The sequence below is a fragment of the Pongo abelii genome, chromosome X, assembly GCF_028885655.2.
Source record: "Pongo abelii isolate AG06213 chromosome X, NHGRI_mPonAbe1-v2.0_pri, whole genome shotgun sequence".
Lineage (NCBI taxonomy): Eukaryota > Metazoa > Chordata > Mammalia > Primates > Hominidae > Pongo > Pongo abelii.
In genome coordinates, this window is record NC_072008.2 from 10,789,472 (window position 1) to 10,804,521 (window position 15,050).

The following is a 15,050-nucleotide window of genomic DNA, read 5'->3' on the forward strand; positions in this document are numbered from 1 at the left end:
TTATAAAAATATCTGGCCGGTTCTGGTGGCTCATTCCTATAATCCCAGCACTTTGGGAGGCTGAGACAGGCGGATCACTTGGGGTCAGGAGTTCAAAATCAGCTTGGCCAACATGGCAAAACCCCGTCTCTACCAAAAATACAAAAACTAGCTGGGCGTGTTGGCACACCCCAGTAATTCCAGCTACTCGGGAGGCTGAGGTGGGAGAATCGCTTGAACCCAGGAGGCAGAGATTGCAGTGAGCCGACATTGTACCACTGCACTCCAGCCTGGGTGACATAACAAGACTCCATCTCAAAAAAAAAAAAAAAAAAAAAGAAAGAAAGAAAAAAGAAAATTATAAAATATCAATGTAGGGTACATTGTTTCACTTAGATATTTCTTAAAACAAGCGTCTTGGCCAGGCATGGTGGCTCATGCCTGTATTCCTAACACTTTGGGAGGTCGAGGCGGGCAGGTCACTTGCACGCAGGAGTTCAAGACCAGCCTGGGCAACATGACAAAACCCTGTCTGTATGAAAAAATACAAAAATTAGCTGGGCATGCCTGTGGTCCCAGCTACTCAGGAGGCTGACGTGGGAGGATCGCTTGAGCCCGAGAGGTTGTGCCTTCAGTGAGCTAAGATCATGCCACTGTACTACAGCCTGGGTGACAGAGGAGACCTTGTCAACAACAACAATAACAACACCAATCAACCAAACCACAAAAGGGTCTTTATTGTCTGAAATAAACAGGAAATTTCAAGCCCCATTTTTGGTCAACTGTCAGCATTTGCCCTCTTTGACCCCTCTTAAGGCTTCAGAAGAAACACCCACTGATATCGTTTAGATATTCTCCCCTCCAAATCTCATGCTGAAATGTGATCCCCAATGTTGGAGGGGCCCAGTGGGAGGTGGATCATGCGGGTGGATCACTCAAGAATGGCTTAGCACTATCCCCTTGGTGATAAGTGACTCCTTGCTCAGTTAGTTCACATGAGATCTAGTTGTTTAAAAGAGTCTGGGACCTCCCCCTTCTCTCTCTTGCTCCCTCTCTTGCCACGTGACATGGCTGCTCTCCCTTCCTCTTCCACCATGACTGTAAGCTTCCTCAGGCCCTCACTGGAAGCAGATGCTGGCACCATGCTTCCTGTACAGCCTGCAGAACCATGAGCCTAAATACATTTATTTTCCCTATAAATTACCTAGTCTCAGGTATTCCTTTAGAGCAATGCAAACAGACTAACATGCTCACCTCTCCACAGTGTCCACTCCTCTCCTCAAGCCACAGGAAGCCAGGGAGCTTCTCTTGTAAGGAAACTTGCTTCACATGCCAGCAGAGTTTGGAAATAGTTTTCTTTACTCCAAAGATGCCAAGGTAAGAAGTATAGTACAGGGGGCAAGCATGCGAATTCTTGTGTCAGTCTACCTACTTCGAATCCTACTCGATTCTTAAAAGCTATGACACCTTAGGCAGGTTACCCAGAGTTCCTGTGCCTCACATTGGTACCTAAAAAATGGGATAATCATAATACCTGTGTCACAGAACTGTTGAGAGGATTAAATGAGGAAATGCAGGGCCATCTTTCTGGTAGATAAAGCATTGTCAATCTGGTAGATAGCCCCAAATAGCCTCTTTGCCTAGAATCCTGCAAGAGCCCATGGAAGCCAACTGCCTAGATACCTTCTTTCTTGGCCTCCTTAGTTTCCAGATTTCTCCATCCCCTGCATGGAAACTGGTACTCAAGGGTGATGCTGCTTTGTAGTGTAGCCTATTAGGTGAGGACAGGTTTTTCTGCCTCTCTTGCTTACCTCATCTCTCAGAGTCTTGACCCTACTATGGTTTTCTCTTAAAATTCTTGAAATGACTTTTCTAATTTCAAATTATAACACATCTGAAATTAACTTGCCCAGTTATAACGCATCTGAAATTCTAAAGGCCCTTCCCCTAAAATCCCCTTCCGTCTAGTCTCTGGCCTAAAACCAGTTGAGATGGACCCTCCTCCTCGGGAAGTCCTGCCTCTTTCTGAAGGTAAGGTGCCTGCTGAATCTGGTCTCTGTGGCCCTGTTTGCTCAAATGGCTTCTGCAGTTTTAAGGGGAAGTTGGAATAAGACACGTGAAAAGGGGAGGGTGGAAACTGAAATCTTAAAAGACAAAACAAATGAGCGCTGAGCCCCCAGCTTGCACATGTAAATCCATGGGAATCAAAGGCTTGCAGAACGGTGGCAGTAGTCGGCTGTCTAACTGGGAGGATGAACGGTATGCTATGTGCTGATTTGGCTGAAAAGACTGTCTTCCCTAGTAAGCAAATTATGGATTATAAACTGTTATGATTCCTTCGGAGCCATTGTGGCCAACCATATTATTCCATCTGCCTTAAATGCCTGCTGTGTTCCCATGCCAAAACCCTTATGAAATTTCCACTGGAAAAAAAAAATGAGTAGCAAATTCAGGTCTCAGTGCTCATATATAATTTCAGATTTCATTAATAGTTATTAAATATATGCCCTGAGGAAGGATAAAGTTCCTCATATGAATGGAAAGAGAATTGAATTTATAAATAAGGTGACTCTATTTTCAAGGACTGTTCATTAGACACATCCAGTGCACACTTGAAAAAAAAACATTTAAACGAAAGGTGTTTAAAATCTCACAGGATAAAAAGCAATGCAATGTTGGGAAAAGATAGGCTTGCTCAAAAAAATTGAAAAATGACTAAGTCAGAAACATTTCTCTCTGCCTGGAGTTTGAAAATGAACTTTGGGGAAAATTCAAAAAAGTTGTAAAATATTTTTATATCGTGTCCCCAAAATATCCACATCTAGAAAATAGTGATGCATGTATTGGTAAGTGGCAAACTGGATGCTAAAAGCATGTTGAAAATTGGTATTAATCTTTTTTAAAAGCTACAATTATAAAAATACTAACATAGGCTATTTAAGTAATTTTGACTAAGCGAAGCCCTTTGAAGTTTTAGGCTACTAAGCCACATAACCTGGACAATATCTTCTGTAGTGGGAGTTGTCAAAAGTCCAAGTAAAAAATTCAAATCCTTTTCAGACCCGTCACAAATCTCCTGAAAAGCTGTACAAATGGTGTAGTTCTAGCTTATGTGAATAAGCAGATAGAGAAGGTTTGAAAGAGATATTTAAGTTGGCAAAAGTTCAGAAGAACAGAGTGGTTGGTTTAGTTTTTGTTTTTGTTTTGTTATGAGGGCAAATAAAATATTTACCTGAGTGCTGAATTCCTAAAGAGAGATATTGTTGAACTGAAGACATTTTTGGATCAGGTGAGTTCTCTGTTATTTCCACCGAATTGTCTTATTAGAAAAGAATAGACAAGAGAGTTTTTTTGTTTTGTTTTGTTTTTTTGTCATCTGTCAGCCTGCTGGTACATCAGCTGCCACCAGAGATAAAACGTACAGAATACCTTCAGACGTTGTGGGTTCAAATGTTAGCTTTTCTCACAGAAAAATGTACTCTGCTATATTTTATAGGAAAAAAATGCTGTTGTAAATAACCTTAACGTAACTGTTGAAGCAATGAAGACAATTTTTCTATTTGAATTTTATCTCGTAAGACCCCCTGAAATGAAATTTTATCTTTTAAAATAAACACTTCCCAAACAGAGAGAGACTGAGATCAATTAAGCCTTCCCTCCTGCTTTATCTTGTTTTCATTTCCCGAGTGAGCGAGGTGCACTGTATGATGGCGATGCGATTAGCCGGGTGTGTGGGGCCAGAGGGCCATTTTCTATGGCCCTGCAATCTCCATGATCAGTCTAGGGTCTAGGGAACATTTCCCTTGGAAAGTTCACATTATCTCAAGTGAAAAGTCTCGTTATTCAAAAACAGTAATTATTTAGTTGCAAAGTATATTAAACATAATTCTTATTTTTATTGTTTAGCTAAATTCAAAGTTGTCACCAAACATATGAAAATGTTGGGTTTTATATTACCCTTAAAATATGTTTTCGTATAAGTTTGATTCTAAGATATGTGATTTTTACCAGGCTGTTGCTCATACCAACAGTCCAACTCCAGAGAACTTGCAGGAAAAGTTTGAAAAAGTAATCCTACAGTGACATTGATATAAGGGGATAAGCATGAAAACGTTATTGTAAATCCTATTTAGCTAGTTATAAGTTGGACTGTGGTTGAAGTTTGTTTGTAGATTGATGATTTAAAAGAGATGCTTTGGAAAAATAAGCAAAATCCAAATTCAAATATGTCCCCCGTTAAGACATAGAGCAGTAAAAGTGATTCATGGAGAAGATTGCAGAAAACAAAAATCTACCTCCCTCTCTAGAACAGAAACAAAAGTAGAAAAACTGAAGAATATTGAAACATTTTCATTTTCCAGTATATAGATTTTTCTGTTGTTGTTGTTCAAGAGTTGCTGATGGGAGATAGTAACTAACCTGGCAATGAGAATGGAAAAATGAATTGTAAAAACCAAACAAATTAAATGTCAGATGATGCTTTCATGTAGCAAAGGGAGTTATCTGTCATTTCTCGAGAAGCATAAGAAAAAGAACAGATTTACCCCCTACATCATGGCAAAGACATTTGGTAAAAGGCAGACTACAGCATGGCTAAAACAGAATCTCACCACCCCCCAAGCCAGGGGTCGTTATCGACAGCATAAAAGCTCAGGTGGCAGCTGTGGAATTCCAAATGAACTAAGAAATGTGGAGCCAGCCAACCTAGTTCAGCGGGAAAGAATGTCAACAATTTCCCCATGGACTCCTGGGAGCCTGTTGTGAGCACATCTCTTTATAGTCTTCAGAGAAACAGAGGCACATGAAGAACAGCCCGGGGAACTGAGAAAGAGTTCCAGAAAGTTTAGAATGTCAGAGATGGTCCACTGAAGTAAAGAAATATGAGAACAAAATTGAGGTGGGGAAACTGGTGGAAAGGAGACAGTTTGCTTCTGTTTTCTGTTGCCAAATGCTTTCCTGTGCTTGCCCGCCCACATGCTCACAACTTATGAGGAAGCAAGAAAAGAAGCTGCACTTTGCAAAAAAATGTCTAATTAATAGAATTCTACTCTGTGATGTGAATCTATCACTAATTTTCTTGGTGACATGACACCACCTTAAGAAATGAAATGAACAAGATATCCAGGACATAATCACATGTCTCTGTATATGCACACATACAGCTTCATATGGACATGCAAAATTAAGAGCATACAGCATACGGCCACTTATGACATAGGACATTTCTATAGTCCATATAAATTAAGCTCCTTTGGAAAGAGAAAAAAATCCCATGCTACTTATTTATGCAAGTGTTTTCAAATAAGTTTCTCTATTTGATAAGTGTAATGTAATCATACACAAGCTAGCAGTGAAATTAGAAATAAAGACATTGCATGTTAGGAGCAAAGTAGGCAATTTCATAAGGAGCTTTTAATTCTGACAGCATTTTGAATGGAGTATTTGAATTGATTTTATCTAATTAATATGCTAAATCACAGTGAACAAAGAAAGACAAGTACAATCGTGTAGGGCGTGTGGACTTGTAGCATTTCCAAGCAGGGAGGACCTTTGGGAGTCTCCAGTCCAACTCCCTCACTTCACAGACATTCCTACCGTGTGAAGTCACACACACAAGCTCGGGTCAAGGCTATGTGTCCAGTCACTTATGTATGCATCAGAAGGGGGAGATAGACACACACTCAAACACACAGAGAAAGAACATGAAAAACAATGCAGCATGCACTTGTGGCAATGTACTCTCCTGGAAGAAAACATACAGGTTTTGCAGAGAAGAGGGATTCATCAGATATAAAGTCAGGCCTTTATGTTGTGGGCTGAAAGCTCAGGTGGCATATATAGACTTCCAGATAAGCTAAAAATGACAAGTGTGCAGAATTCACTTGCAAAGGCTGCCAGCACTTTCCTGGGCATTGGACCCAAGTTGCATTGCCATGTTACCTCTCTGTTGTCCTAAGAAATTGAAGGTGCTCTCACCATGTTTGAAAACCCCTCAAATTAACATCACCTCTATGACATGAATACCAGGAGCACCAGGTCTCAGTCTCCATAGCATTTTCGTTGCTCCCTGCATGCATCCAGACATCTTAGCATGGTGGTCCTTGAACTTGGGCATCAGCCTCAGCTGGAGGGCTTGCCAAAACAGATTGTTGGGTTTGACCCTGTCAGAATTCCCGACTCAGTAAGTCTGGGTGGGGCCTGAGAATCTGCATTTCTAACAAGTGTCCAGGTTGTGCTGCTGCTGGTGCAAGGATCACACTTGGATCCAACACACTGCACTAGCACAGTTTAGGTTTGCTGAAATTGGATTACCGAGTTGACAGATGAAAATGATTCTCTTTTATTGGACCACATAATGGATGTGTGCATCTGTCACCTGCAGATGAAAGTGGTGGCAAAATGTGAAATTTCTAGCATTGCCATCAGGAAAATATTGACAAGCATCATTAGGAAAATTTTCCAAAGCGGGGTTTAAATGATCTCCATGTGCAAGATCAATGGGATGGAACATCTTTTGAAAAGTTGTCTCATCAATGAAAACTAAAATGAATACTTACTGCAATTGCTGAGGTTTATGCATGCAGTTCCAAGAAGTGTGGAGAATTTTTTAAAGTCATTTTTTAAATTAAATTAAGTATTTCTGAAACTATCTCATTAGAAAAGAACTTTTTCATTATTGAAACTTTACATCTGAACTCTTACTTTTTAAAGTATTATATAGTTTAAGCTGGATGTTCTTTTTCTTGGGTTTTACTTTTCAACAGGAAATGGAACTCTATCGAAATAAGGAAATAAATGTTCTGTTTACATGTGCTATTCTGAACAATGTAGTTATTTATAAAAGGGGGTTTCTATTTTTACTAACTCAATATGTACCAGAAAAAATTAATAATTTAAATACACATTTGAAGACAACTCAAAATTTTATTAATCCTAATAATGGTTTTAAACCATATTAATATACATCAATTGGTCTCATAAGTCACTTTATTTATTTATTTATTTACTTATTTTTGAGACAGGGTCTTACTCTGTCACCCAGGCTGGAGTGCAGTGGCATGATCTCAGCTTTGCAGCCTCCACCTCCCAGGCTCAAGTTATCCTTCCACCTCAGCCTCCCAAGTAGCTGGGACTACAGGCATATGCCAGCATGCCCTGCTTTTTTTTTTTTTTTTTTTTTTTTTTGTATTTTTTGTAGAGATGGGGTTTTGCCATGTTGCCCAGGCTCGACTGGAACTCCTGAGCTCAAGCGATCTGCCCATCTCAGCCTCCCAAAGTACTGGGATTTCAGGTGTGAGCTACTGCATCTGGCCTCATAACTCACTTTATATTTTGCATTAAAACTAGTTTATCTATCAAGACAGATAGAAAGTGTCCTTGTTCTAAATAGGTTTATTTGTTCTCCTTATTACCCTCATCTGAATCTGTAGGCCACTGACAAAGAGTTTTTTCAGGTCTCCAAATGACTCCATGTTTTCTTGAAACCAGTCTTTAAATAGTACTTTTTCTTTCTTTTCTTTTTCTTTTTTTTTTTTTTTGAGACGGAGTCTCTCTCTGTTGCCCAGGCTGGAGTGCAGTGGCGTGATCTTGGCTTACTGCAAGCTCCACCTCCCGGGTTCATGCCATTCTCCTGCCTCAGCCTCCTGAGTAGCTGGGACTACAGTTGCCCGCCACCACGCCCAGCTAATTTTTTTGCATTTTTAGTAGAGACGGGGTTTCACCAGTAGAGAGATGGTCTCGATCTCCTGACCTCATGATCTGCCCACCTCAGCCTCCCAAAGTGCTGGGATTACAGGCTTGCTTGAGCCACCGTGCCCGGCCTTTAAATAGTACTTTTTCTGCGTTGCTCTCCTCCAAATTTAACTAAAAGGGATTTAATGTCTTGTTTGTAAGCTTCACGAAAAGCTGCAAAAATTTAAAGAATGCAAATTAGAAATTATATCAATTTAACAAGCAAATGAAGCAAACAATTTAAAATCTGAACACAGTTTATTGCTTTTTCACCAGCGGGCAAATGATTATGTTCCGACAATGTAACCTTTCCTATTTTGAGTCTTTTATCCTGTAAAACACTAATTCCTTTATCAGGAGGTCCCAAATAGAAAATACTCCTTTTTCAATGGACATTGACAACATGCATCTATGCTATTATTACACACTGATGAAGGTATAGCTGAAATCATGCAATCTTGCTAGTAATTTCACTTTGGAGATTTGTGATAAGATATTGCCATAGAATGAGACTTTGAAGACATTTAGTCCTAAGCGAGTGCTGTTACTCAATTTTGCATAACAGTTTCACATTTGAAGGAGACCGAGGAAATGCTGGCGACGCAGGGCTGAGGCACAACTTTGATGTGGGGCCTCTTGGTAGTGGGCCAAGTGGTTCTAATTATTTTCAGAACTTTCTCTTGCAGTGGGAAGGAGTTGGAAAGAGGATCACATAGGCGCACAAATCTGGTTCCCAAAGTGAAGTGAGATGAGAGACGCTTCGGTCATCTATGCCAGTGACTGGTGAGATAACCTTCCTTCCTTCCCCTTTGTGATGCCACTTTCAGCAGCATGCTTCTTCCTCTGCTCACCTGGAGCGCCTGTGACTTCTCTCTCCCTAGGGGATGGGGAGGGAGTGCCCTGATGTTTCTTCACTGCCTCCCTGGTCTTCCTCTGACCCCACCCTCCGCCACTCCCCAAACCCCATTTGTTTCTTAGCCACCTCTGTCATTTACATCACTGTGTTGCATGCCCCATACAGGAATCTGCACCCATTTCATTTGCACAAGTTCCCATTCTCAACTCCTCTTTTCAGGGACAATTCAGCACTCAAGTTCTCTAGCATAAGGAATGCCTGTGTGGTTTGTAAAGCACAATTTACAAACAGATGCAAAAAATTTTCTAAGCGAGTGAATTCAGTTGCTTGATATATTAGGCAAGAAGAGGCCAAATGGGAATCTGGGTTGGAGTTGTCCTCTGACTCCTGAGGACACTGATCTTCTCCTAGCGGACTCTCTCGCATAGTCGCTGCTAGCTTTGCACAAGCCTCTCTTCCAGGTACACACAAACTTTGTTGATGAAATCCTTATACCGTTCTGAGAAGCATTTTTTCCAACCAATCTGATTTTGGAGTTAAACACATTGCATCAAGTCGATCACAAATTACATCTGTGATAGATCAGTGCTCAGTGCCTGACAATGTCCTGGATAGTCAGTCAAGGGCAGGTGAAGGCTTTCACTCGGGGGAAAGTAAGAGAGCACATTGCCTTTTATAAATCTACAATTGTGCCATTTCTGCAATGGTTACTGCATATACTGCTCACGTTTCTCTTTTCATTCTTCTGCTGGTTTGCTTAATTGAATCCCCCTCTCTCTAAAGATATAAGAATGTAATATCACTTACATTCTTTATTCCAAAACTGTAAAATGCCTTTTCTTTTCTTGGATATGTCTCAGATAGCAAAGAAAATGAAAATTTTACATTTCCTTTTTATACTGTCCCCACAAACCTCTCATAAACATGCTTTTGCATAGGTATAACTTGGGAGGGGAAGTATTAACATGGAGTTGTCTTTGTCTTATCAAAAAACAAAACAAGGTCGGGGTGCAGTGGCTCTTGCCTGTAATCCTAGCACTTTGGGAGGCGGAAGTTGGAGGTCAGGAGTTTGAGACCAGCCTAGGCAACATAGGGAAACCCCATCTCTACCAAAAATAAAAAATTAGCTGGATGTTATGGTGCCTGCCTGTAGTCCCAGTTACTCAGGAGGCTGAGGCAGGAGGATTGCTTGAGCCTAGGAGTTCCATGCTGCAGTGAGCTATGATTACACCATGTCACTGCACTCTAGCCTGAACGACACAGCAAAATCCTGCCTCTAAAAACAAAACAAAACAAAACAAAAACAAAAACAAATGGAAAACCCCCATCATTGCCATAGTGTCTGTTAATCATTGTGACAAGTCCATAATTGTCTTGCTTGCTCTTCCAGCTGGGTAGAATCTATAGAATATTTAAACCAATCCATACCTCCTGCCTTGAAATGAATTGTCTAAGCTTTGCTATCATGTTATTTTCTATGCTATTACTTTATTTTCTATTAATGACTGTATGAGTGACTTAGAACAGCGGGAAGTTATTATCTTATCACACAGCTGATATCAACCATTATCTCTCACTCAGAACAACAGACAGCAAGGAGATGATTCCTTTTACCAAAATGTAAGGCTAATAATACATTTAAGTAAATTGTTAAGAGAGTCTAACTATGTAGATCCCATGTTCAGCTCCTTCATTTTACACACACACACACACACACATCTGTGCACTAACGAATTTTCTATAGGTGAAGAATATGCTGCTTTCCTCAAATGTTTATGCCTTTTTAAATTTAATCGATGATGCAGTATTCCACTGGGTACCAATAAAGTTTTGTTCTCTGACCAAGTACACTGGAGTGCTGGAAGATTGGCCCTAATCCTTCACTTCTCCCTGTATCTCAGCCCTTTGCCACAGTACACTGTGGGCAGAATGTACTTCTTTGCCGCTTGTCTTGGTCACATGACTTGTTTTAGCCTATGGAATGAAGCAGAAGTGACAGTGTACCCATCCTAAACCAAGGCTTCAAGAGGTCTTATGTGTTTTCACTTGTTCTTTTTCAAATCTGCTATTGCCATAAGAAGGACATGCCTGGGCTAGCCTGTGCATACAAAAAGGAGGATGACAAGGACTTAGAGTAAAGCTCTCCCCACACCAAGCCCAGGTTAGCCAACACCCAGTTGATTGGTAGACTTGGGAGACATAATAAGTGATAGTTTTTCTAAGCCACTATGTATGAAGGTGGTTTGTTATGGGGAATTAGGTAACTGATATAGCATTAAGTCGCCATCAGGTGGGTTTGGTTTACAGCATTGATTGGAAGTGGTTCATTTCATTAGCTTAGTTTTAAATTTGATATAATGATACGTTAATATTACTCAGTATAATCTTAGGAGAATCATAATAGAAATAGATTGGCTTTAATTTCCTACACAGCCAGATGACTCTATATTTATAGAGATGGAAAATTCTCTTATCTTTCAGAACTTCGATGTTTGCACATCTGTAAAACAATAATTACAATATTTACCTTGAAGGGTAGGAATCCATGGATAAAGTATGTGATCTACCCAGCATATGGCAGAACAACAAATAAATGTTAGCTATTATTTTTATTCAGTACAATCTGTGAGAGAAAGTCTATTAATACTTGGGTCATTATTTGTATTCCTTTTTCTTTTACTTCTTTTAATGTTTTGCTCATTCTCTTCTGGTTTTACTTATATAACTCTTCTCTTTTCCTTGCCTTCTGAAAAATTCAAGTTTAAAGTCTACCATTCTTTTTGCCCAGGGTCCAAAAGGATGATTTACCAAAAATGGAAAGACCCACTGAGCTATTTATACTGCTCTGGACACAAGTTTCATCTTATGGATACATTTCCAAACACAAACACAAAGTTTGTTGTTGTTGTTGTGTGGTTTTTTTTTTTTTTTTTTTTCCCCCAATATCGGCTCACTGCAGCCTCGACCTCCTGGGCTCAAGTGATCCTCCCACCTCAGCCCCCCAGGTAGTTGGGACCACAGGCACATGCCACTACACCTGGCTAATTTTTTGTAGAGACGAGGTTTTGCCATGTTGCCCAGGCTGGTCTCAAACTCCTGAGCTCAAGTGATCCGCCCACCTTGGCCTCCCAAAGTGCTAGGATTACAGGTGTGAGCCACTGTGCCTGGCCTCTAAACACAAAGTTCTTTTGAAAGAAAATCAAGCAGAGCAGATCACTAAACGTATTCCTTAAATATGTTCTCTTCCCTCCCCTATCCTCCATAAAATCCCACAAATAAGTATCAGATATAAGTGAGATGCTTCCTAATTTAAACCCATGATCCACTGTGTAGGAAGCAATGACAATAGCAAGACGTTTACTTTCCTTTATGTTGTAGCCACAGAAGTGATCTTAGTTTAGACAGGCTTGTCAAATGATTTTGCCAAGAGTGGGCAAACTTTTTCTGAAAACGGTCAGATAGTACATATTTTCCGCTTTGTGGGCCACATGGTCTCTATCCCAAATATGCAACTCTTCCATTGTAACATGCAAGCAACCATAGACAATATGTATAGAAATTTACGTGGCTGGTTTTTTTTTGCCCTTTTTATTTATTTATTTATTTATTTATTTATTTTTATTATACTTTAAGTTCTAGGTACATGTGCACAACGTGCAGGTTTGTTACATATGTATACATGTGCCATGTTGGTGTGCTGCATCCATTAACTCGTCATTTACATTAGGTGTATCTCCTAATGCTATCCCTCCCCTCTCCCCCCACTCCATGTCAGGCCCCGGTGTGTGATGTTCCCCACCCTGTGTCCAAGTGTTCTCATTGCTCAATTCCCACCTATGAGTGAGAACATGCGGTGTTTGGTTTTCTGTCCTTGCGATAGTTTGCTCAGAATGATGGTTTCCAGCTTCATCCATGTCCCTACAAAGGACATGAACTCATCCTTTCTTATGGCTGCATAGTATTCCATGGTGTATATGTGCCACATTTTCTTAATCCAGTCTATCACTGATGAACATATGGGTTGGTTCCAAGTCTTTGCTATTGTGAATAGTGCCACAATAAACAGACGTGTGCATGTGTCTTTATAGCAGCATGATTTATAGTCCTTTGGGAATATACCCAGTAATGGGATGGCTGGGTCAAATGGTATTTCTAGTCCTAGGTCCTTGAGGAATCGTCACACTGTCTTCCACAATGGTTGAACTAGTTTACCGTCCCACCAACAGTGTAAAAATGTTCCTATTTCTCCACATCCTCTCCAGCATCTGTTGTTTCCTGACTTTTGAATGATCGCCATTCTAACTGGTGTGAGATGGTATCTCATTGTGGTTTTGATTTGCATTTCTCTGATGGCCAGTGATGATGAGCATTTTTTCTTGTGTCTGTTGGCTGCATAAATGCCTTCTTTTGAGAAGTGTCTGTTCATATCCTTGGCCCACTTGTTGATGGGGTTGTTTGTTTCTTTCTTGTAAACTTGTTTGAGTTCTTCGTAGATTCTGGATATTAGCCCTTTGTCAGATGGGCAGATTGTAAACATTTTCTCCCATTCTGTAGGTTGCCTGTTCACTCTGATGGTAGTTTCTTTTGCTGTGCAGAAGCTCTTTAGTTTAATAAGATCCCATTTGTCAATTTTGGCTTTTGTTGCCATTGCTTTTGGTGTTTTAGTCATGAAGTCCTTGCTGATGCCTATGTCCTGAATGGTATTACCTAGGTTTTCTTCTAGGATTTCATGGTTTTATGTCTTACATTTAAGTCTTTAATCCATCTTGAATTAATTTTTATATAAGGTGTAAGGAAGGGATCCAGTTCCAGCTTTCTACATATGACTAGTTACATGGCTGTTTTCTATAATTCACAGACAGTTGGCATAAACAATAAACTCTAAGACAAAAATAATGATGATATTAATATAAAATTAGCCACACTGAAGTTCAAATATGTTCCTAATGTTATATTTACATTGCATGTAAATATCTCTTGGGTTTATCTTTTAAACCTTAGAATTTTTTTTAAAGCTCTGTGTATGATAACCAAAGGTTAGATTTTATTTATTGTATCTATCCTCATGGTCTGAAGTTTCTCAACATTTACAGAACAGAATTTCTTAGTACAAATTCTGCCTGGCAGGCTGGTTTAATTTAATTTCTGTCTAATTGTTCTCTGTAGGACTTTCATTCTGTTATTTCTACATATGTCAACATTGGGTCTATGTGGCACCCATGTAATGGTATTTCCACCTATTTGCTTGCTATGCCATCCTATTTTGTTGGTGACCATACTGGACAATACACTTTTTGCTTTTGCTTTCTAAATAGTAATCAACAAGAATATCAATGGTAATATACATTTTTCCCACGGACTTTTATGTAGAACCTCTCCTTGGCTTCTGAAAGCTTATAATGAAGGCATACTCGTACACCATTTTTATTTAGCCCTCATCATGTTAACAGGCTCTCACACAAACCCAATAATTACTGTGGTTCACTCTTGTGGAGACTGGCTAACTAACATGCTCAGCCCATAAGAAAAATATTAGGGAAAGGAACGCACACTCTCCGGGTTCACACTTACCCAGCTGCCCAGACATGCTAAAGAAGTATTCATGCGTGAGCTCAGTTTGGTGTGCAGATGTTGGAGAATGGTTTGTGAAGACCTCCATGATAGCATCAAGCCTGCTGCAGAGTGAACTAGCTCAAGATGAATTTTTTCCAGGTTTTCATCATTAAAAAGGTTTCATTTACCAAGATGGGTTTCAGCAATCTCACAGTGTGACATTGATTTTATCGTGTAATTTAATCTGTACTTAATTTCAAAGGGTGGTATTCAGAGATAAAGCTAGACTTCTCAGTATATTCCTCTTGTGAGGCACAATGCAGGTTCCTTCTTCTTCCAGAAGAAATGATTTATCATGTAGCATGCGATGGATCAAGCCATGGGATTTCCTTTCATCTCTTAGCTTGTCTGTATTCACAGTTTTTAAGGCTCTTTTCTTTTACTGCCCATATTTTTATTATTTTTGGTTTTAAACCATTATAGCCAAAAATGTTGCCAATGTGGGCTTTTTAAAAATTCTAGTTTATCACTGTTAATGTAAAGAGTGAGTCAAAAAATTCATGTGAAAATGGAGTCCTGGTTTGAACAATAAGCATGTGCAGAAACATCACTGTTTTTAAAAGCTCACTTCCCAATACCATATGAAAATAAACGGATGCTTTTAAAAGCAGAATTTGTGTAACAATTGTTAATAAAAAGCTAAAAGCTGACACAAAACTCTTTCATCTAGGAAGTATGCTGTCTAATATCATGGATGCTAAAAGACAAAAAGAAAGAAAGAAAGAAAGAAAAGAAGAAAGAAAGAAGAAAGAAAGAAAGAAAGAAAGAAAAAGAAAGAAAGAAAGAAAGAAAGAAAGAAAGAAAGAAAGAAAGAAAGAAAGAAAGAAAGAAAGAAAAGAAAGAACCAAAACCAAAATGAAGCTCAAATCTC

At 39.5% G+C, this 15,050-nt stretch overlaps 1 protein-coding gene across 2 annotated transcripts in view; it reads right to left on the reverse strand.

The window, feature by feature from the left end:
* MID1 (midline 1) overlaps positions 1 to 15,050 on the reverse strand; it is a 654,743-nt gene that overhangs the window by 305,111 nt on the left and 334,582 nt on the right. The gene's annotated exons all lie outside the window — the stretch shown is intronic.